Source organism: Cricetulus griseus, chromosome 4, assembly GCF_003668045.3.
Source record: "Cricetulus griseus strain 17A/GY chromosome 4, alternate assembly CriGri-PICRH-1.0, whole genome shotgun sequence".
NCBI classification, from domain to species: Eukaryota; Metazoa; Chordata; class Mammalia; order Rodentia; family Cricetidae; genus Cricetulus; species Cricetulus griseus.
In genome coordinates, this window is record NC_048597.1 from 99,798,560 (window position 1) to 99,823,289 (window position 24,730).

Here is a 24,730-nt window from a genome sequence, read left to right on the forward strand (position 1 = left end):
CTGCAGCTTTCCAGCTTGAAGTCTTCCCAGGATGCTAAACCTCTCAAGCTGTGTTGGTAGCTCACCCCTGTCATCTTCAAGGCTCGCCTCCACCCTTCATCTAGTGTTAGAGCTCCTCTCTGGGCCTGAGATTCTTGCTTTAATTGAGAATAAGTGAAGCTATCTTGGAACAGGTGCTGTTGCTAAGGGGCTCCTATGTTGAATTCAGCTGTAAACAGGAAAAGAACCTGGCCCCAACACAATCGCACTAAAATCCCCGGCTCCTAAAAGAACAAGGATTTGTCTTCATGGAGCCACACTCCATAGGGACCAGCACTGGAACAGTCAACAGGAAGCTAGCTTCAGGACCAAGGCTTGGTGTGGCCCCTGACAGTGGGGAAAAGTCTGGAGACTTGTCAGTCACTTGAGCTTTTCCTGGTGATGGGATGATGAGAAAATCAGTGTAAACCTGAATTGATGTGGGAGCCATTCAGTAGGCTTGTTAGCCAATGAAGCCCCTGGGGTCCATCTCCAGTACTGAAGAAATCCCACGATTGCACACTTAACACACCATATGTATGCAGAGAGCCAGCTGGGCTGAATCCTTCACTGGTGATTCTAGAGGTTATACCTCTTTAAGTCCTGGTGTTTCCAAGATTCAGAGCTTCAGCAAAGTATCAACTTTTGGGGAAACATCCCACAGCAGCAAGCGGGAGGTGTACTCAGATGTCCCTGAAGCCACCCTGGGGTCCTGCAGGGTCGGAAAAATGAGGTTCCAAGTGCTGGGGCTCAACAGTTGGCCTGCCTTGTTCCGGGGACCTGGGGTGATCATCCTTCAGGCTTCTGCCCCTCATGGCCAAGAGTGACTGTGGCATGGCTTTCTGCTTCATTGCCTGAGTTGGATGATAAAATGGTGTTCACGAGAAAGCATAAGCTTACACACCATTCAGAGGGAGAACTGGAGCCTATCTCATAGGGGTGCAGTCACATGGGCCACTCAGACTTCTGGATCCTACAAGGTCAGCGATCACTAATAGGCTAGAGCATAATCGGGGGTAGGCTGGACCCCTGGCTCTCCGAGGACCCCTTAGATTCTTGGTACAGGTGCTGTTGCTAAGGGGCCCCTATGTTGAATTCAGCTGTAACGGGGAAAAGAACCTGGCCCCAACACAATCGCACTAAAATTCCTGGCTCCTAAAGGAACAAGGATTTGTCTTCATGGAGCCATCTTTCTCGGCATTCGGGAAACCCCAGGAGCACAAGAGACTGGCTCTTGACATAAAGTCTTGTTGGGATATACTAAAGTAGCAACCTCACTTTTCCAGAGGCACCTTTTCTCCTATACCTTTGGGCTGTGATCCAGATGTACCGCGAGGGGGGGGGGAGTAGGCGTGAATCCTCTACTTAGAATGTGCTCAAAGATGCTCACAGGTATCTGCCACATCAAGGTGCTATAACTGGCTTCAACTTCATTGTTGGGAAATGGAAACAGTAGTGTATGGAGGATGACATAGTTGAGAGAGGGACTGTACAGCCAAGGAGTGAACCCTGGGCTTCACTGCAGCACCTTCTCGGTAGCTAAGCTGGGTTGTGGAAAACCCATCCTGGATATCCAGCAAGAATGGATAAAGGAATCCTGGCACTTAGATGTGCCTGCCCTGGGCTTGCACCACCTATACCTCTCTAGAGCAGGTGCTGACGGGTCAATCCACTCGTGCTTCGAGTGTCTGAGGCTACCAGCTTTGGCTTCCCCCTGTTGGGGTCGCACTGTTCATGTCTTGCTGCTCAGTCTGTCTGAATGGTTCAGAATGCTTTCCAGCCCTAAGGAGTGGGGAAAGTATGTGAAAACGCATAACTGGAGATGGCCATGTGGATCAAAGGCGGCTTTCTGCTGGGGGGGGGGGCTCCTAGATCTGAGTGTTGCCTATCACATGAAAGTCTAGAAAACAATAGCCTGACCTGGGGCCAGGAAGGGCAGGGGGAGGACGGAATGTGCTAGGCCAATGTACCTGACATGCAATGCTGGTATGAACTGTAAGACAGACGGACATGGCAGATATTGTAAGGTCTGCTTAGCTACCTTTCTATATTGCTGTAGAAAAGATGCATAATACAAGCAACTCAGAGGGGAAAGTTTACTTAGCTTCAGGTGGTTCCAATCTCAATCCTATGCTTTAAAGCTGAGGCAGGAACTGTGGCAGAGACCACTGAACTTGGCCTCCTTTTCTGAACTTGGCCTCCTTTTCTGAGATAAATAGCAACACTACGCTGCTTCCTAACCCTGGACTTCCAGTGTTCTGCTACCACAGTGGAATGTCTCAGAACTTGGTCAAGAAAGCCTGCTCCATTTACCTTATCTGCTAGATTCTCAATCTTTAAGCCTTATTTTTAGAGAATTTAAATTTGTTTTTAAAAGGAAGGAGCCAATATCCACACTTGAATTTTCTTGAATGAAAAAAGACCCAAACTGTGTCAAACACATTAGAAGATGGCTTCCTGTTTCAAATCTGATTCTTTCCTATTTACCTATTTGAGCAGCAAGGAAAAATCCATTTCTTGTGTTTTTGTTTTCCAAGATGAGCTTCATTTACCTGTATACAAACCAAAACTGGATAAACAACTTTTACATGGCGAAGACCAAGGACATGTCTCGTGAACCAGCAAACTTTGCCTTTTATGGCTGCTTTTGCAGTATACAGTCCAATGGTTATGAAACAAATAAGTCAAACAATAATCAAAATGACAGATGGACAACAAATAACACATGAAATCCTTAGCTGGTATTCTTTCCAAAAGACAAGTCCTTAGAATCTTGTAAATAACATAAATGCCAAAGAGGACTTTCATAATGGGGAAAAGAACATTTATCAAATTGTTTTGGTACAAAAATTTAAACTGTAGAAAATGTTGGTACCTTTGGGTACTTTTTTCTAGTAAAAATTCATACCTGCTTCAGAACTTGTTTGGTTATAGCTGCTAACAATGCTGTTTGGTATCACTGGAGTGGAGGACGCTGAAATTCTTGCCTGAGGTGGATTGGGACGTAATGAGTTTCCTAAAGCCATGCCCATCTGACCATCCCACAGTTCCCGCTAGCCTGAATCTGATTTTTATTAAACCTGCAAGATGGTGGTTGGGGACTGGACTGTTACTGTGAACAAAGTTGGTGTTTGCATTGTGGCAGGGCACCGCTTCACCTCTTAAAGGTATGCTCTATGTCGGTGAATTCTGAAGAACACTAGAATTCATATCTGGAAAATGCAGCTGGTTAGAGCAAGGCAAAGCAGTATTTGATCCCCCGCAACATGGGGGTTACTATTGCTACTCAAGTGAGAGCTTTGACAACTCAGACTGTAGTAACAGACATGGAACTTATGGGTCACGACCCTTGCCTCTGCTTCCTTAGCAAGTCGGGTCCAGGTTTAAGAATGTAGAACTATCCATTTGAGACTGAGCAAACTCAACACTGTGGTAGGCAGCCGTTTTACCTTTCATAAGGGTCTTTTTGCTGAGACATCAACTTAGTGCTGCTCCGACCACTTTGACCTTCATCTGTTGGGAGAAGCATGTTGGCAGTTGGAGGGAACATGATTAAAGTGCTATGTCCTTCAGTGTTGCCACTGCTGGCAACAGCTCCAGAATTGTTACTGCTGCTACTGTTACCAGCAAGTTTTGATTTGCTAGCTGTGCTTTGGCTGCTGCTGAGAGTAAACTACTTGCTGGAAAGGAGACAACATTGTGCTGGTTCAAGATCTGATTTAAAGGCATTCCCAGCAAACCAGGCTGACTCTTTACCAGAACCATTTCCGGCAGATGCAGTAGGAAAGGCTGCACTGCTTGGGGTGCTAAGTACATTACTCATTCCAGCAACTAATGGGTTAGGGATATCCTTGTACTGATGTCTGTCAGACTTGGTAGTAGGGCTTGATGGCATTGATGGCCTTGGGGAACCTGCTGAACTTGGCGACCTAGGTGGAACCTTTGACCCTACAAGTGGCCTGGGGTCATACAGGCGGCATCATGAAGTTTCCATGATCTGATGACGTGGAAGATGAGCGTGTTCTTTGGGGCGATGCCTCAATCCTTCTAATTCCAGCCCCCATCGTGTGCATTGGGATGTCACTAGAGAAGGACAGGGAGGTTGAAGCTGAATGCTGAATTCTTTGTACATGACTCCCATGATTCGTATGGCCAGGTTTTACAGTTGGCAAAGGGAGATTACTTGGCAAAGGAACAACAGCAGGAGGCATGCTTACATTCATCACAGGTACCTGAGAAGTGGACATTTGAAAACTGGTTGGATTAATGATAGGGTTCTAATTCACTGGTTTACTAGGAATAGGTCAAGAATGCCAAGTGGATCTTTCTCAGACGTTAATGGCTTTTTCTGAAGAGCACAAGGTGAAGGAGGGGGGAGATGGACCTTGGGGAGGTACGTGGTGGAACATTGCTCGTGGTATTTCCAACAAATTAGTTGAAAAATTACACACTGGCTTTTATTACTGGACTGTTTGTAGTCAAGGTTGGAAAGAGGTATATTGGTTCTTCCAGCCATTGCACAGGATGACTGTACGGGAGAACCGTGTAGCATTACTGAAGGTGGAGAAAGGGGAGTCCTATTCAGGTGAATAGGACTCGAATTATGAGCTCCATGGAAACCAGGGTTATTTCTTGTGAAGACTTCGGGGATTCCAAGTGGGTCAGTCCTTAGAGATTGAGCTATCTCCCTATATCTGGGAACTTGATGATGCTGGGCTAGGTAAGTCTCCATGGCTGCCACGAAATGGAGACTTCTGTCAATGTTCATTGCTGCCCAATCTGTTCGGGGTAAACAGGGTGGAGTTCTTGCTGCTGGTTTCCAGGCAGGTCTTGCACATATAGTCTTCCATGACATTTGAGCCTGTCATTAACTTGAAAGGATTCTTGTATTCGGGCATTACAGAATTTTGTAACTCCTTCGAGACTTGTTACTGATCTTGGAGTTGCCACCCATGAAGGTACTACTGGAGTTGCATTTGTTCCTCTTCCAGGACTGGTGAGCACCAGAGAAGGGTATGGGGGACTCATGCTCTTATGGAGTGTGGCCACTGATTTCTCTTATGGATGCATAGCTTTGTAACATCTGCTTTAACATCTTCTGTGGTTCCCTGCTTCACAGCAGTCCAGGATCAAAATTAAAAACCTTGAAGTATAAGCAGACATTCCAAGCCACACTTGCATGTTCATCAGTAAGCAGGGTATGTTTTAACCTGCTCCAAGCAAAATGACAAAGGCACACTGGGACTGAAAAGCATGCCACTGTGATCCACACACCACTGTCAACCCACAGGAACCTGTATAGCTGGAAGACCTCCTTGTCTCCATCACTCTCTTTGCCTCCACTTTCTGTCTGCTTGGGGCACTCCAAAGATATCGGCAATAAGATGATATCCTATTACAGAGCATAGTAGCCTTCAGAACTGGGCCAGCACAGCAGTTTGCCTGGACTTCGAAATACATTGGGAAGTTTCAGCTCAGTTTGGAACCAAGCCCTTGAAATCTGCCATTGTGAAAATGTTTCCCATTATAATCTATGGTACCTGTCTGAAGCAAGAGGAGTGAAAAGCTTTTAGTTGTACATTTTTCCTTGAACTTTGATACTGCACTGAAATAACCTCCACTGTCTAGAAGTGGTCTTTTTTGTGAGAAAAGGGGGACTTTGTATTCATTGGTCTTTATTAATAAACTGAGTAATAAAAATTAGTGCTTACCTGATACAATGAAATAGCTGACTTTGCTACTCTCTTAGCAAATAAAGATGGGAGCTTCCAACCAAACGGATAACAACCGGGTCTCCGGTCAGTCAGGTCTCTAGGCAAGGATTTCGGCTTCAGTCACCTTCAAGGGGTATCTTGGGATGTAATCTCCTGAGTTTCTCCTAAATTTCAAAGAACATGTCTACACTGCTGCATCCAGTTCAACAATTCTGTACATCAATCCACTGTGGAGCTGTCTCGTGGGAAGAGGGGAAGACAATGCCATAAATTATTTCAGTTCATATTGACGCTGGCAAGACTTGGGCCTTAATGTTCTTGATCACACTACATGCAGTCACAGGACACCGAGGCTGTGAACCTAAATTTGAGATTAATGACTGAGGACACAAAGGAAAGAACATACAGGTTCCTAGTTTGACCATGTTTAAAACTGTCACCTACTGGCAAGCCAGTGGTGACCCTGTTTTGAGAGGCACAATTAGAAATGCAAAATCGCCTTTCTGAATTCCACAAGACAACTGTACTGTGCTCCAATTATACTTAAAGTCAAGTTAGTCCCAGTGGTGTGCATCCCCTGAACACTTGTTTCCAATGCATCAGTGTCTGAAGCCATGTGTTATGGGACCCCATGATGAAAGTTCCAACCTCTAAGACTTTCAATTAGTATCCAGAAGCAATCTCTTACTATCTATTGCCAACACAAGGCTGATCTCCACGTTATAAACAGAGCCTATGGCATTTAGGGCAGATTCTTGTAGAAAAGGCTATTGTCTTAGGCTGCCTTTTGGCAAAGACTATGTCCTGAAGCTCAAGACAGAAAGGAAAATTCCTCCATGGACAGAACCCAGGGGGTCATAGCACTCTAGAGGGGGCAGGGTAGAACTCTACAGTCATTTATATTGGCCATGCTTTGCACAAGCTTCAGTACAGCAGTGGGGATGTTATTGTCAAAGAAGTTAACAGTGGTGAGCTGTGAGCACTGGCTCAGGGCGAGCAAGAGGGCCCTGAGATCAGTCCTTCATCCTGCAGTTCACTAATTCCAGGGTCTGTAAAGTGTGCTGTATTATCAAGGAGACCTCGGATGAATATCCAGCAGTTGAGTTGCTTGAGACTTGGATGTCTTGGGTTCCCCCAATCGGGTGCTGGAATCCTGGAGAACCCTTGACAAAAGCTGATCAGGCAATATTGGAATATCAGAAGTTGGTTTTGATACAGGAAGGAATGTGCTGCAGCAAGCAACAGAACTTGGCAGTGTGAGGGGCAAGCAGGCAGAAAGTTGAAGCATCCATCTCAAGCCATGCCACCTAGATCCTAGGGTAGGTTTCCTGACTTTAAAAAGGATCAAGAAGGTCCCCACACAAGTTGGGTCCCCTCCAGCACCCCCCCCCACAGCAACTTGAGTCCTGATTCTCTATACTGAGTCAGGTTGACAACGAAGTTCTAACCATTACCATCACAACTGAATTTTTCAGTTTGGGGAGAATTTACTGCTTTGAGAAATGGAAACAAATCAAAAGCAGGAGCTCCCCCACTCAACTAGGACATCTCAACTGCCCAATTCTAGACCCCACAAATTTGAAGCCAGCCTTGGTAAGCTGACTCAGCTGCTGGGCCCCAGGGTGTGTAGCAGACACTAGGATAAACAGGTGGCCTGACATCCTTGGTTGCTTGGTAAGTACTCCTTGGCCTGTGTCTCGTGGTGACTTGGCTCACTTAAGACTGTTGTGGATCTCCATTGGCACTAGTGAGTTGGCTACAATAGCCTGAGTGAATTCTCCCTCTGCCAGGTTAGTTGCTCCTGTGGGATCACTTAGTGAGTGCAGACAAACTCATGCTGGATCTCCCAGTGATTATATACCATGAAGGTAAATGCTCACCACACCAGGCTCAACTTCAGATCCAGTAGAGCTCACTTTCCTAGACCACAGCTTTGGGCTTGTATATGACTCCCAAGAGAAATTTTTGATAGGCCAGTGTGCAGGGGTGGCACTTATTCAGGTCTTAAGCCCAAGCTATTCAGCTCTAAGCACCACCTCTCATTAAGCAGTTAGGTGGTACCTCCCCCATATTGCCCATGTTGTGGGCCCCGTGCTTTACAACTGACAAGGTTTGAAGCCACTCTAATGGCCTAGGGTAAGCTTTGAACCTTGTTGGGTCTCATATGTTGGGTGCCCTGTTCACCTCTGGGCAGAACAGGATCTAACCTATCTTTACCTCAATCATCTGAGGCCATCCCACAGCAGTAACTTCTCTCCTGAGGGTCTCATTTGCACTCCTGGGGTCTTCAGACTTCAAACTCAGCTGCCACCACCACGTGGCCATCTCTTCTAAATAAACCTTAATGGCTTCAGCCATGCATACTAGTCTCTGTTCCCAGGGCTGTGACCCTCTAAGGTCAGATTGGGCCCAGTCCTGGGTAGGCTGGTGTCAGCAAATCACAGCTTTGGATTGCACACCCAAGGACTGTCCCCCAACTTAGGGCTGCTGTCCGATCCTTGATGTAACCATTACCTATGTGACCATAGGGAGAATTGAAAATCTGAAGTCAAAGTGGGTTCTCATGGGAAAGTTGGGGGAAAAGGGTACTTGGATGACCAGACCTCAATATCACAGGCCAGAAAAGTAGACTTGAGGAAACTGTCTAGGGCTTAAAGACTATATAACCTCCCTGCTTAGACTTGAATTTGATTTTGAGTCCCTCTGGCTGGCCTTGGAGCTAGCTATGCCTACCCGGCTGACCTTAAACTCAACATTGATCCACTTCTTCCTAAATGGCTGGGATTAAAGGTGTTCCTAAACACTTCCGGCTTTGAGGGTTGGAGTTTTTAAGTGTCTAAGTTGCTCTACTAGAAACTCCCGTATCATTTAAAAGCTGGAGCTGGAGATATTTCAGTGGGCTTAGACACAGGTATGAGTGCAAATTCCAAATTATGTTAAATAGGGTGGCGTGCACAAGTCTGAGAAAGTAGATGGACTCGTGAACTCATGGCCAGCCACCCTAGCCAAATATCAGTTCTAGGTTCGAGAGACTGACCATGGTCTTAAAAGTAGCCAGCTACTATGGAATGCCTGAGGTTGAACTGACCATTGCAGGGTACGGCCATATCCTGCAGATACTGACATCTTAAGGGTTCAGCTAGCAAATGAAACTCAAAGCTTGCACACTCCACAGAAAAAGCTAAACTTGGAACCAGGGATATACCATCTTAACCCGTACTGGGGACTGTTATGTGATAACCATTTGTCTGACAAGATGGTCTGGGGGAAGCAGGATCCATTTTTATCCCTTAAGTCTCAGCAAAACTAAGTGTCCACGGCATGCTCTTGTTGGAAGGGCAAGGCAAACCTCGAGTCTAGGTCATTACATGATTCCTGTAAAAGGAATGTCCCTTCCTGCTGTTCTGAAACTATCAGAGGGCCCAAGACTCTAGAGAAGGTGGACAACAGGAATCCTAACTCGGTGTAGTGTGATACCTAGCCATCCAGCCCCCCTGTCAGAATCCACTGAGCTGTCAAATTACCTGGGATGCTACTTGAAAATAGAATGTCACTGTCTCATGCAAAATAGTTCTGTGACATTTTAAAATAGGTTTTTTATTCAAGTTGGAACAAGCTTGTTTCACATGTAAGTCCCTCTCCCTCTCTCTCCCCTCACCCACATCCCTCCTCTCCCACCCCTGACCTAACCCCCACCCCATCCACCCTCCACTCCCCAGGCAGGGTAGGGCCCTCAACGGGAGCTCTGCAAAGTCCATTAAATCTTCCTGTGCTGGGCCTGGGCCCTTCCCCATGTGTCCAGGGCCAGAGTGTATCCCTTCACGTGGGATGGCCTCTCAAAGTCCCTTCTTAAACCAGGGAAAAAAAATACTAATCCACTACCAGAGGCTCCCTGGAGTGCAGAAGCCTCCTTATTGACATCCATGTTCAGGGGTCTGGATCAGTCTTGTACTGGCCTCCCAGACAGCATCTGGGGTCGATGTGCTCTCCCTTGTTCAGGCCAACTGTTTCTGTGGGTTTCTCCAACCTGGTACAGACCCCTTCAATCTTCATTCCTCCTTCTCTTCAATTAAATTCCAGATTTCAGCTCAGTGTATATCTGTGGATGTCTGTCTCTGCTTCCATCAGCCACTGGATGAGGGCTCTAGGATGGCATAAAGAGTAGTCATCAATTTCATTTTAGGGGAAGGGCTTTTAGATTATCCCCTCCACCATTGCCTGAATTGTCAGATCGTGTCATCCTTGTAGGTCTCTGGAAATCTCCCTAGTTCCAGATCTCTTCTCGGACCTATAGTGGCTCCCTCTAATATGGTATCTCTCATCCTCCTCTATTCTTCCCCCTACTCGATATCTGTTCCATTTCCTCTCCTCTCTTGTGCTCTTATTGTGGCAGCTCCCTCTCCACTTCCCTCATGCTCCCAATTAGCTCAGGAGTTCATGCCACTTCCCATTTCTGGGGTCTACTTATCCCTTAGAGTCCTTCATATTTCCTAGTTTCTTTAGTGAAGAGGATTATAGGCTGGTAATCCTTTGCTCTATGTCTAAAATTCATATATGAGTGAGTACATACCATGTTTTTTTGTGACTGGTTTACCTCACTCAGGATGGTTTCTTCTAGTTCCATCCACTTGCCTGCGAATTTCAAGATTCCATTGCTTTTCTGCTGAGTTGTACTCCATTGTATAAATGTACCACATTTTCTCTATCCATTCTTCAGTTAAGGGGCATCTAGGTTGCTTCCAGATTCTGGCTATCACAAACAATGCTGCTATGAACATGGTTGAACATATGTCCTTGTTTGAATGTGCACTATTTGGGTATATACCCAAGAGAGGAATGGCTGGATCTTGAGGTAGACTGATTCCCATTTTTCTGAGCAACGGCCATACCAATTTCCAGAGTGGTCTTACAAGTTCACACTCCATCAGCAATGGAGGAGAGACACTTAAGTGCTCAAAATCCTTGGCCATCAGAGACATGCAACTCGAACTCAGATACCACCTCACACCTGTCAGAATGGCTAAAATCAAAAATACCAATGACAATCTATGCTTGAGAGGATGTAAAATAGGGTCTTGCTATGTACATAGACCTGGATGCCTAGAACTGGCTATGTGACCCAGGCAGGCCCAGAATTCAGATCTTCCCAACTCTTCACAAGAGTTAGGGTTTGAAATGTGACACTACACCAGGTCTCTAGTAGCATTTTTTAGGTTTTTAAAATTGGAAATGTAGTTAATGGTAAAACGCCTAAAGGACACAAATCTGCCTACAGTAGCTTGAAAGTCTTGAATTTTAAAGGACTTTGTCATCTCTAAAACCACTCAAACTAGAAACCTTCCTGGTGCTGGAATCTGAGCAAATGAGTCTGCTCCAGTCACTGTTAAGGTTTTCTGTCTTGGCTTTAGTTTCAAAAGGCTTGTCCACGTGACAAGTCCCCTTTGCCCAGCCTCTCTTAAGATTTTTCTTACTGCATGGCATTTACAAAGGGATGTATCCTCAAAGGACTGGATTCTCATTGTAGACAATGTTGTGGACTCCTGGTGCCAAAACAGATTACAGAATGTCATGTCAGTATTTCCTGGGGGTACTAAGATTTCCTGATGCCACCAATTGTTGCCTTTGAGCTTTAGACAGTAACACTTTAGAGCCACTTGAGCACCTGGAATGTCCAGCACTGACATTCCAGAGCTCCATAAGCTCTGCCTACCCTCCCAGGGGTTCTAGTTACTCTCAGAATGAGTGGGTCACTGGGTCCATTGGCTTTAGGGCTTGGCAGTCCAATGAACACTACAGCCTTAAAGGCATATCTTAATGTTTGAGTGGTTGGTATTTGGACAAAGATGCTAAAAGTGCATCCAAAGGAAGCTACTAGTTCCCAGGTCCTCAGGTTAGAAAGCTTGGGGATAGTCCAAGAACAAAAGGACTGGATGGAGCTCAGTTGACCTTTCAGACATGGTGGTAGAGGGTGGTGGGCAGGGGCAAAGGGTTCTGCAGGATTCTATCCTCTTGATCTGGTGTGAGTGTTTAGTTCCTCAGCCTCTGGCTGTTTGAGCAGATTACATAGGGAACAATCTTGGTCATAGTGGAAGTTACCCAAAAGAGACTTAGTGCTAGCAAAGATAAGATGAAGACGGAGTTGTAAAGCTGAAGCAGTTAAGAGTGATAGACTTGGATGCTCGTCACACAATGTATGAGAAGCAAGTTGACTGTGGGCCCTGCTCTAGTCAAGGTGGGCACAGGTTAAGACGGCCTTAAGAGCAGTGGGGTTGCCTGAGGGTGGGGGTAGCACAGCATGTGTCACCCAAGTGATTAACACGAGTTTACTGGCCTCGGGACCAGGACCGGTTCATGAAATGGCTTTACATGAAGGGGGCAAGGGGGACCAAAGGTTGTATGGGACTGTAACTGAACTTAGTGTCCAGAAGTTTGGGGTGTGAATGGAATAGCCAAGAAGGCAAGTCTAAAAGCTTCAACTTGCATTCCTGACAAAATTCCCACTACTTGATCCTAGCAGGTTGCCAACTAGGTTGTATTGCCATTGAAGTCAACGCTTGATGCCACCATGTCTTCTGAAAAGCTGGTTTTAATGCTGGAAGCTGACCAAAGGAGTCTGGGGTAGGGTCTGTTCTAATTTAAACTGGTCCAGAGTGTGTGGAGCTAAATAGAATGACGGGAGGCCTGGATTGGTTGTACTGTTGGCAGCTGTTCTACTCTATCCCACAAAGGCTGCCCTTTTAGTTTTAAGGTATGAGGCTCTGCGTTCCTATTCTGGTTCTTTGGAGAGTCCTAACTTCTGTGGGGCGCTCAAGGGTTACACTCTGACCTTCTAGCTGTGCCTGCTTCAGGCTCATTTCTGGGGACAACCTGACTCCAGGAGTGGCCTGACAATGCTAGATGCCTCTGCCAGCCTTATGCTACTAGACCAAGAGCCAAGCTGCAACTGGGACCAGAAAAGCACCAGAAGTTGGGTGTTCATGCACACCCTTCTGTGGAAGCACAAGTTTCTCGGTTTGGGAAACAGTTGCCAAGGGCTCCCAACTTGGCCTCATTTCCCTAAGTATATAGTCCCTCAACTCCTGGAAAGGAGTGTGAGCGCCCCATCCAATGCTCTAAGAACCAAGCAGGTTTAAAGGTCAAGGGCCTTCGACACCCTTACTCATCAAATCTTAAGCCTTGGATGGCTTCCATGAAAGGGCCAGCCCTTCCTCAAGGCAATGAAGGTTGAGGGCTGTGCTCACCCATGGCAAGCTCCCACTGCTGCCTGTGGGAGAAGTGAGTCACTTCTATTTAAAAAAAAAATCTAAAACTAGCTTCTGGAGGCACCTAGGCTAGTTAAACTTAACTAGTTTCAACTGTGGCAGCTTTAGCTGATCTGGGAGTGTTCACACACAACCCCCTCCCCCACCTTTCAGTGGCAGCACACCCAGAGTCCTTATGTCATCTGGCCCTCTCTTCCCCCTTCTGTACATTGGGACATGGGGGGGGGCTTTGTCAGGTAGCCAATCCAAGTTAGGCCTACCAGTATCCCTCCACTCTGAACTGGGTACACAGGTACCACCATAATACCTGGTGGTAATGCCAGTTATTTCTTGCTTTTGAAAGATTGGCATCGATTCACTGGATGCCTTTGAATACTTCTCTCCCATTAGAGAAATGGTGCATGGCACACTCCTGCCAGGCACTGAGAGTTGTGGTGTAGATACTCAGCTGTTTGGAAGACTAACCCAGGCATTGCCTCTACAGTAGATGAAAAAGAGAAGCATGTCTAGACATCAACTGGCCGGCCCCCTCTGGTTTATTGAGGGGACTTGGCTTTTCTGCCTTTCATTATGAGCTATACTCATTACTGTGGCTTAAGTCTGTCTCTCCCCTCCACCTTTCAGAATGTAGGACATAGTGTTACTGAGAAAATCGCCTCTACATGAACCAGACCTTCCCAGGACAGATAGGGGAGTGAGTTAAAACCAATTGCCTTTCAGGTGTCTGGGCTTTTCCCCTCCCAGGACATGCTGAGAAGTCTCCTGGGATCCCACAATCCTGTCTAGCTAAGAGTTGTTGCATATCTGAAGTGTGGCTATAAAAAGCCTCCTGTGCTTCTAGGACCTGATCTATATGAAGGTGGGGGCAGGCACACCAAAATGGAGCAGAGTCTGGGGGTAAATATAAAAGGTCTTGATGCTGCCATCTGATCTTGAGCTTTTGAAGGACAGGCATCAGAATGGTCTGGACAGTATTCTGTAGGGGAAGCTGTAGCCAGCCCCTAATCCTTGGTTCTAGATGGGCTTGGCACAGGAGTCTCTGCTTTGTCTTAATACCATGGCATACACAGAAACAGGATACAAAGGCAATGAAGGGGTGTGTGGTTCCAGTCCAAGATCCTAGAGTTGAATGAAAAGGGGGACTACTTGGTAGCTCTCTTAATGAGAGACTGCTTGCGTGGGGTGATTTTTCAGATGTAAAGCAAGAAAAGACTGAGACCCAAGTGCAATGTGTACCCACTGTTTCACCTCGAGCAAAGTGTCTCGGGAAATCCAGATCCTTAGTTGGTCATAGGGTCAGGTGGTGGATTCCATAGTCATAGAACTAAGTGCCTTTTAAAACCAAAACTTGAACTCCTTGAACTCCTGGGTAGCTTATGAAGTGAATTGTATGGAAGGTATGACTAACAAACCTCGGACAACTAACTGCTTCCCTGGCCTCCAAGAGCCTTTTAATGGCTAAGCCAACACACTGCTTTTTACCCCTAGTATGTGTAGGGTTATCTAGAACTCCCAAATTCTTGTTGCCTTAAGTCTTCTTAAAGGATGGTCCCTTTCTTAAAGTGTCTAAATTGGACTTGCTCAGATTCACCCAATGGCAGGAACTGGCATCAGTGATGAGGAACTTGACTCAGTGGGTTTCTACCAAGCAGTCAAGAGTTGAGTCCTTAAGTGACAAACTTCAGTGACTACAGACTAAAGTTAGATGTCCTAGTTTTAATAAGGCCTAACCAAGGACCCTCTGAACAGACTTGTGTATTAAGATGGACCTTGCTCTCTGGGGAAGTTGGCAAATCCTAAGCTCACATAACTCAGTCCTGGGAATAAGGACTGTTTCTGGTGACTTTGTCAGTATGGCTATCACCCCAACCCCTGAGCTTCCTGCACCACAGGTCGGCCTTCTTCAAGCCAGCAGTGAACACTTTTAAACCTTCAGTATTCTGAATGACTTCTGGGTCTAAAACTCAGACTACAACTTTTAACCAGGGCCCTGCTAAAGGTGGGTCCATCTTCCCAGAGCCTGCCACTTTTCTGCGTTGTAACACAACTCTAGAGTTATGAACAGTATCTGGCCATGTTGCTGTGCTTGCACAAGGGAGCATGCACACTTGATTGGAAATCTCCAGGAAGTTGTGATGCCTTTCTGGAGTTCATGGTTTACCTATCTTGGAACTGAGGTGACAGGTCTTCAGTGTATCCAGAACTGTCCGTATGCAGTTGGTTTCTGGAAATGGGATACTCCAAGTAGACTAGCCAAGAACTTTGTAGTGGGGCTGTAAACATTTCAGTGTTATACACAAACCCATACATTCTGCCTTAGGCAGCTGCCTTGAAGCTTGGTTTGATTGTACCTCCAGGTACCTCATCAGGAGGAATGGCTCACATGTCTGCTCATTAGTGGGACTGAGATGAAGTTATATGGAATCTGTCCTGGGTCATAACTTGGAGGCTAACAACCAGGACATGAAAGTACATGGGTAGAAAGGCTGGTGTGTAACGTTTGCTTACTGTGTATGTGGAAAAGATTAAAAAACCATAAACTCCTGCTAGCTAATGAGGACAGATGGTCGGCACCATGGTTGGGATGATAAATCGGGCCTTTCCCTGACACGTCAAGCCTATCAGGGGGACTCCAGGATAACCGAGCCTTCTGAAGCACATCCCACCCCCTCTTAATTTCCTCCTCCAGTTGAGCCAGCTGGGGAGGAAACTGAGCAGGCCTGTGCACCTCCAAGGCCAAAGGGGCTTAGCAAATGGAAAGTCATGCCACTACTTGTCCTGATCAATGGGTCTAAATGTGGTGGCTCCCGTGAGCTTGCCTTGTTGGCCATCTGAGCTGTGTTCCCCGACAGGCCTGTCCAATGCAGATATGTCCATGGGAAGGGAAAGGATCAGTGACTCTGGTCCACTCAGTGAGCACCTTGACTCTTTGAAGATCCAGATGTGGATCCCCCTCCCTCTTAATCCTGGTGGTCACTAAGTCTTGGATAAGTGACTGGCCATGGCTGGGGACTTCAGACACTTTGAAACAACACTATCTTTGGAGTCTAGAAGGGAAAATAGGTATAGAGTTGCAGAGTTTGAGACCCTGGGACAAAGAACAGGCTTCTATTACAAAGGATTTGATAACATAGCATGATGATCTGGGCCAAACTTAAGGGGGGTGAGAATCGTTAAAAATCGCAAGACCTTGATCTTTTTGACAATAGTCAGGGAGACCACTGTAACGTGAAAACTCACTTTCACAAAATGGCACCAAAGGGAACTTTTGAAACAAAAGAATGGAGACGAGCATGGCTTCTTGATAGCAACATTTTTCTGGAGTGGACTGTTTTGCTAGAGATTCGCTATTGCATCCCTACCAGTGCTCTGAACTGCTAAGCCATCTCCCCAGCAGTCCCCTATTGAGGCTTTATGATTTTTATGTGTGTTGGTGTTTGCCTGCATATGTACTATCTGTGTGAAGGGTGTCCGATCCCCTGGGACTGGAATGAGTTATGAGCTGCATTGTAGTCTCTGGGAATTGAACCTCTGTAAGAGCAGTTAGTGCACTTAACCCACTGAGCCACCTCTCCAGCCCAGGACTCAACTTTAAGGGACTCTGACCAATGGAGTTTGACCATGCTCCAGTTGAGTATGTAGGCAGCTCATATACTCATACAAATTAGATGAGTTACTGTTACCCTTGGGGGATCCCACTGGAAGGAGGATAAGATCTGGGAGAACTTGTAGCTGCTCTTTGTTGAAGGTCAGGGCTGGAGGTCTGAGGGCTGCCTGGAGGTCTCTGAAGGCTGCCCCACAGATGTCTTGTGGTGCTGTGGTGGGAGAGAATGTCTCCCTCCTTTATTATAGAGCAGCCTTCTATACAAACTTACAAAAACTCCAGGTCAAAGGGTTCACAACAGGATATTGATCCCAGTGGGGTGAGGTCAGGAAAACAGGAGGTACCTGTGGTTATGCTGGAAAACTCCTAGAGACCCCATGGGGGCTGGTTTCCAACCTCTCTCCCTCCTTTATATATAACAAGTTGTCAAGAACTATAAGATTTTAACCATTCTTAGTGTTACTATATCTTCAATTCCAAAGACCATAGAATAATAAACTCTAGAACTGACAGACACCTTACTTCCTAGATAGTCACCCAAAGTTTCTTTAACCTTGGGGCATCCATCTTTAGCCTACAGGCCACAATGTGTCTGGCAGACTTCTCAGCAAAGCAGGAAATTCTAAATTGTCCTGCATTGGAAATAGTTTAGACAAGAGTAGCTTCTTGCCCAAATGGCTGGTCTTGCCATGTCGAAGTCAAACTGAGTTTCTTGGATGCCCATCTTCCCCTCTGATATAATTGGTGTGCTAGGAGCCGTTGTGTCTCACTGTCAAGAAAAACCCTAAACCATTTAAATGCCATATTTTCTGTAGGTCTTTGAAAGGTTTGAAAAATATCTAGAAAACCTAGAAAACCTAACTAGTATCAAATGACGATCCATTCCAATACAAAATATCATTTCTATATCCTAGTTCTTTTTCCTCTTAAAAGTGACTGTGACCACTACCATTTCTAACCAACCAAATTTAAATGAAAACAAATATTTGGATCACCTGGGCCACTGCTTCAGGGGGTCCTACCCCATGAAACCATACCACTCTGGAAGCCTGGTACCATACCATCCCTTCACCCTCAATGGATATAGAAGCAGAAATTTCCTTCCCAAGTAACCTGTATTGTTGCTCCTTCCCCAGCAATTAACGATTTAAAGACCACACAATAGCATTCTTTTGTTCAGTCACACACTTACTTCATACACACATGTGTGGCCACACAATACATACGGAACACACACAGGTCTTTTGAACAAAAGTCACAAAGGAGAGGTCCGTCAGGGATGGCCATCCTTACCATAGCTTGGCATCTTTGGAGGGTCTTGGACTGCTGCATCTTTGTCCATTCCTGTATGGTCTTTTGTAGGGCCTGGGTATTTTATCCACTTGGACATATTCTCCTTTCTTATCTGATGTGACAGATGTGGATGTCTTGCAATGAGGGCTCTGGGAGATGGGCTGAAAGTCCAGGCCTATGTAATTCACATTGCCAGTAAACTTTTGGATCTGGGCTGTGCCACTGGATACAGGGGATGAAGACATTGGGTTCTGCATAGGGACACAGACTCCAGAGACAGTAAGGAGAACTGTGTTGGTGATGCTTTGCGTGGAGATGGAACTGCAGTGCTGAGAAACTGGAGTTAAAGGTGTGGTTGACTGAGGACCAATACTTGGTGACAGGTGACTTGAAAGGAAGCCCATTGACAGTATTTCTCAGGTCAAGGGGTATTGGTGCAAGTGTTACTCCTGAGGTTCACTGGACAAGGCAGGCTGGATGTGGCTTCACACTCTAGCCAGTCCCCTGTGTCAAGGAGATGAGGACTTCCTTGCTCAGAGCAGGTGCTGACTGGAGCTGCTGAACTCTGCTGGAAAAGAGCAGAGACTATGACTGACCGAAGACCCATTTCTCAGGGTGTCAGTGCTCTTTAGTCTGACTGAAGCCGCAGATCTGACAGATGCTCTGGATCCACCTATTCATGTCGGCCTCTGTCTCGGCTCACCAAGTGAGCTCATTGGTCTTGATATCCCGCAGGGGTTTCTTGGAGTGTTCATTCTTGTAGTATTCCAGAACATCTGGGTCACCACTCATTTGACCTCTCCGCAGGATAAACCAGTGTTTCTTCCAAGCATAGTGCCCCAACTTTTTCTCAGGCGGCGATTTCTCCAGCCAGCCTGTGCACACCATCGTTGCCGGCTAACTGGAGCCCACAGCAGGCTTGAGTGGACAAAAGCACGGACTGCTGGGTCAGCTGACTGCTGGTGGGTAGCTCATGGAGGAGGGATTCCTCAGTGGAGGATTTCCCGTATTTCTTTTCTTGATCCAAAGTTAAAATGAAATCTTACCAGTACCTTGTCTCTTTAAACTTTCTGTGTGATTGACTATGGTCTCTATTCCAATCCAACTCTTTGGAGTTGAGGCATCTATTTTTCCAGTACCTTTTTCTAATCCAACTCTTAGGAGTTGAGGTACCTATCTTCTAGTACCTTTTGCAATCCACCCTCACAACTCCTTACTTGCTTACCAGCCTTCTGAGGGTGATCTCTCAGGGTCCTCTTTCTTTCCCGATCTAGGTGGAACCCCCATTTGGAGTTATGAGCTGCATTGTATGTAGTCTCTGGGAATTGAACCTGGGTTCTCTGCAAGAGCAGTTAGTACTCTAACCACTGAACCACCTCTCCAGCCCAGGACTCAACTTTAAGGGACTCTGACCAATGGAGTTTGACCATGCTCCAGTTGAGTATGTAGGCAGCTCATATACTCATACAAATTAGATGAGTTACTGTTACCCTTGGGGGATCCCACTGGAAGGAGGGTAAGATCTGGGAGAACTGGGAAAAGAATGTTCAGTGCTGTAGGATAGTCCTTCAGTGTAAACATTTATTCCTCGATGGTTGATAATAAAACCGATTTATTTGGCCTTATAGCTAGGTAGAATAAGGCTAGGTGGGAAAGCCAAATGGAAATGCAGGAAGAGAAGGGCAGAGTCGGGAGAAATGTAGCCTGGCCACTAGAGAAACAAGGTTTACTAGAGACAAAGCCAAGAATTAATTGGCTAACTTGAGTTAATAAGCTACTTTTGTTTTCATTTATTTAGGTCATAAAGTCATGCACAATCATGATACAGAATACAGTATGTTCACAATGGCATGGCTAAATTAAACCAATTAACATATCACACATACTCATCATTTTTGTTTTGAGAACACTTAAAGTATATTATCTCACAACTTTTAAAATAAGCCATTTTGTAACGTAAGCTTTCATGTGATTTGAGACTGAGCTGTCAGGACAAAACTCGGGGTTCATGATGTGAAATTCCCAATCATTAAATATCATGGGAGAAAAATGTAGGTCAAAACCCTAGTTAACAACTTCTAAGTTTTAAAACTATTGTCTTAACATTCTTTGACTCATGTTACATCCCTATGACATGTCCACACTTGACAACATACATACTAAATTAACCTGCAACCGATCATAAACTTAACTATTTGTGTGTGCACATTGGCACATACTGAGGGTGCATGAGTTTGGAGATCAGAGGACCCTCTTGGGTGTGAGTTGCTTGTTTTCAGAGTTGAATGTTCCAGGCTACCTGGCCTGGCACTTCTGAGAGTCTCTGATCACTGCCTCCCATCCCAGGAGGCATAGTGCCATTAGACACGCCACCCAACCTCACTTTTTTTTACATGGGTTCCAGGAATCTTAACCAGTCATCAGGCTTTTGACACTGGATCACATCCTTGGGCCATAAATGAAACTCATTTTTTAAACATGGCTTCAGCAGGGTCAATGGGTCCTGTCTTGTGCCTCGTTTTCCATCAGAAAAGTTGCAAGGAATGGTTCTCCGAGTCTTGGGGCGGGGGGAATGTGTCTCATTCCCAAAGAAAGAGCAGATCTTTATTTCACACCTCTAGTCTTCTACAAAGCTTCCTCCAGTATGGGGCAAAGTCATCTTAGGTCTTAAAGGTGCTTAAATGGGCAAAGCTTGACTAAGCAGAACTAGACTCTATAGTATCTAAGTTCTTGACGAATCGTCTTCATGGATCGCTCACCAGCTTCCATCTGTTTAGCGCCAAACACAAGAGGTGATTCGTAGACAACCAGTCTCATCTCCAGAGTGGATCATGGTCAGGTGTATACCTCAGGCACACCAGCCTTTTCTTGAAGAGATGCTTGAGTCCAGCTGCAGAAAGACTAAAGTTGAAGGCAAACTGTTGGGACTCGGGGGTACCCAACTGTGGGGTCCAGCCCTGCAGCCATCTTGGTTTTTATGTGGCTCTAGGCTCCAGACTCTCTATGAAAAGGAAAACATTTTAAATGTAGTTGTGTGCACATGTCTGCCATCCAAGATTGGGTTCCTGGGGGGCCAGGGTAGGTAACTGTTTTGGGTTACCCTACTCATACTCCTTGGAGGGGGTGAGAAGATGCAGCACCAAGGACTCAGGCACTGGGAGCTGGGCACTAGCAGAGCATGCTGCAGACTCAAGAAAGTTAGGCCTGTGTTTATACCCCCTCTCAAGGTCCTATTGGCTCAGGTGGCTGACTCTGCTCTTCCAATAGAAGCAGATGGGATATTGCCAAACTCTTTCTACAAGGCTACAATCACTATGATACCCAAGCCACACAAAGATATGACTAAGAAAGAACTGCAGACCGATATCCCTCATGAACATCGATGCTAAAATACTCAATAAAATATTGGCCAACCGAATCCAAGAACATATCAGAAAAATCATCCATGGTCACGTAATCTAAATTCTATGCTGCTTAAAACTAATACAGCAGAATTTGGGTGTTCAGAGCAGAATCCTATGCCACTCAAATTTGGCTGATAGCAACGTCTGTCTTGAGGGTGCTCCTTAGCTTGTGTTGGTGCTTGTGTTCCTACCACTGGGGAACTTTATCACGGACAGTCCAGCTTGCCCACCCATTCCGTGTGAGCTGCATTTGCCACATGGCTTCCCTTGAGGCCTTAATATGATGTGTCAGCTTCTCTGGTTTCTAGTTTATCTATGGTGGCTGCCCCTTAAGAAACGACTTCAGCCAAAGTTGAGGGATTTCTGTTCTCAGCACTGACTCTTTAAAAGCTACTGGAGGAAAACTTTTGAAGAACTCGAATCAAAGTTTAAGGTGGAATTCTGCTTGTTCAGAGGCTTGAATAGTAACTTTTTCTCCCTTTGCTGGCTTCTACCAAAACCCATTGTCCTCTGTCCACACTTAAACCCTTGCCACACATGGTTCCTCTCCACTTCTGTCACTACTTGTTGACTCCTCCACAGGTTAATTTTCAAACCATCCTTAAAATGTTAAATGCAGTAGGGAAAAAACACTCTAAAATATCTCTCTATGAGATATCCCAGCATATCTCTATTGTGAGATGACCGTGACAGTGTAACATTTTCCCACCAACATGGTGGAGAGCAAAGAGTTCTTCCTCACCATCTGTGAAGAGCAATGGAAGGTAACAGGAGGAAGTGGCTGGTGGGCACTAGTCCCTGCTGTCAGAGCAAGGCTCATGTTGAAATAGAGGAGGACACCTTGTGGAGTGAGGACCGAGAAGCTACAGGTGTGGAGTAAAAAGACCTGGCTTCTTGTGGGGAGCTATCACAGACCCCCCCAACTGTGCAATATGCCAGAATGAGGCCTTGGAACACTTGGTCCTAAATGGAGTGTCTCCTCACACCCTCTCCTTGGGGTTCAAGGAACTGTGGAAGTGAAGGTTAGAAAGATTGGAAGAGCCAGAGGTAATGACAAAGAAACGGTGTCTTCCAGACACCATAGGATTGATTCACATGTGAACTTGTACTGTGGCAGCATGCATATGGGCCTGCACAGGTCCAAACCAGATGGGGTCCCAGTGCTGAGGAGGAAGTAGACATAAGCCCCATCCCTAAGCTGTCCCAATTGACAACTGTTCACAAAAGGAACATTGGCTTCTCCAAGGGAAGTCTCTCACTTGGTATAAAACCTCCACACTTAGGCCGGGTCTCATGACTACCGGTAGGTGTCCAGGTACAAAAACGAATTATTTTTGGAGAATCTCAAATTTTCCTGTTTGAGAAGTAAAAGGCATGGAGTTGGAGGAGAGGAGCTGGGAAGATGAGGGAGGAATCGGAATATATCAAATTCTTAGAGGCTGGCTCCTGGAGTCTCCTGCACTTACTGGGTGATCAGTGTCCTTTCTGGCCAGTCTCAATTCAAACACTTCTCACTTGGCTGAGCTTTTTCTGCTGAAGCAGACTCTTGAGTGGACGGGCGATAATCGACTGTCTCAGTCAGGTGGACCATTTCGGTCCAATCGGGTGGCCTTTGGATCGTGTCTTCTGGCAAATCATGGGTCTATCCCCTGCCTGGGTCTGGGCATTTTCAGTTTCCAGGGGCAGAGGGTGAGACAATCTATGTTGCAGAAAGGTCTGTGTGTGGTCTGGGAAAAGCAACTTAAGGCTACTTTGTCTTTCTAGTATCTAAAGTGTGTGTGACCCAAGACAAACTCCAGCCTTCTAAGGGGCAATGTCTGTCTGCTCTTAGTTTTGACTAAGCTCATGTCCTTTGAGCCTACAGTTCCTGTTTGACTTCCTGTTGCTATGTAAGACTGCTCAAAACCAGCTTTCATGGGAAGGGGTTTCATTTTACACATTAGTTCAAGGACAGCAGAAACTACAAAATACTGTTTTATTAGCTTGTTCTGGCTTGCTCAGCTCCATACAGCCCAGGCTCACCTGCCAGGGGAATGGGGAGGGGAGGGTGCTGCCCACAATGGGTTTGGGCCCACTTACAATTAGCAAGATAAATGCCTCTGTAGGCACCGCCACAGTAATTCTGAAGGTAATTCAACTGAAATCCCCTTATGTCTAGAGTTGTTACACTGGCAAAAAAGCAGCAACCCTAGAGTTGTTGCTTTTGTCAATTCAACAACCATCCTAAACTGGCTTGGGTTTGCAAGAGTGTAAGAACTCCACATGTAAAATTCCTGGCAGATGCTATGGACTTGTTGTGGGGTCAGCTTCTAAGGGTGAGGTGAGTGTTAGGAAAAAGCCTGCTACCTTGTTCACTATATGAACAAGCAGATAAAAGAATGAACAGGTCTGTCATTGCCATGTTGGTTTCTCTTCTATGGCTAGGCAGTCATCTATAAAGTCCAAGGTGAGCTTGGATAACTGTCTGGAATCAGACATATTTGGAGCTAGTTTCTCTGCATTCAACCCTATCCTGACTTGTGCCCATTGGGTCTATTCATAAGTGAAGTCTGAGTGGACCTAACTTTAATACTCAGTTCTTAGTGCTGCTGCCCTTGTTAGTGATGAGTTAATATGTTCTTGAATATTCCCTTCACCATACCCAAACTTTTCCCTCAAGTTCTACCAATATAAAATCTAACTCTTACTAGAATGCCTTTTTTTGAGTTAACATACTGAATATGTAAGCCATCCTGGTATCTTTTAAAGGGCAGTGACTACATTATAGTGCCATCTCCAAACTAAGGGAGACTTTGCCAATTAAGGGATGGGCTAAGAACCCTACATGTGGCTTTGAACTACTGACTTACGGGAAAGATCATGCCCTGATTTTCTAGGTTTTATGATAGTGTATGGAAGACACTCTGGGATACTAACGAGAATGGCATGATATAATGAAGGTGGTATGGAACTACAAAATGGGAATGATTCCTTTAAAGAAAAGCACGTGGTCATGGGAGTGACAGACTTTTAAGTCTCCCTGAACTGCCTGATGCAATCCAGAAGGTCAGGACTCTTGGTGTATTCCAACTGAAACCCAAAGTGCTTCCTCAAATACTGAATCTGACTTCCCCATCGGTGTTCCTTGTAGGGGAATGTCTGTTGGTATGTAAGAAAGAGAAACCTAAATTTGGATGTCTGTTCCTCCTTGCATGAGCCTGTATCTTCAGATACTGAACTTGGCTCAGATGGGATCTTCCAGATAATCCAAACCTTAGATCTTCTTTGCTCCAAAATTTAAGACACCTGGGTCCTGTCTAGCCAACAGTTAATAGCAGGTTGCAGCTTCTAACTGTACACCTACCTGGGAAAAGCTATGTGGATAGAATAGAACCAAACCAGAGCACTAAGCCCCAATTGGAGGCTCTGGAATGTGGGCAGCCATTATCTTAAGTT

General features: G+C 45.8%; 1 pseudogene; it reads right to left on the reverse strand.

The window, feature by feature from the left end:
* Nucleotides 1–1,092: 1,092 nt before the first annotated feature.
* Nucleotides 1,093–7,802, reverse strand: LOC100756979 (annotated as a pseudogene).
* Nucleotides 7,803–24,730: the final 16,928 nt, after the last annotated feature.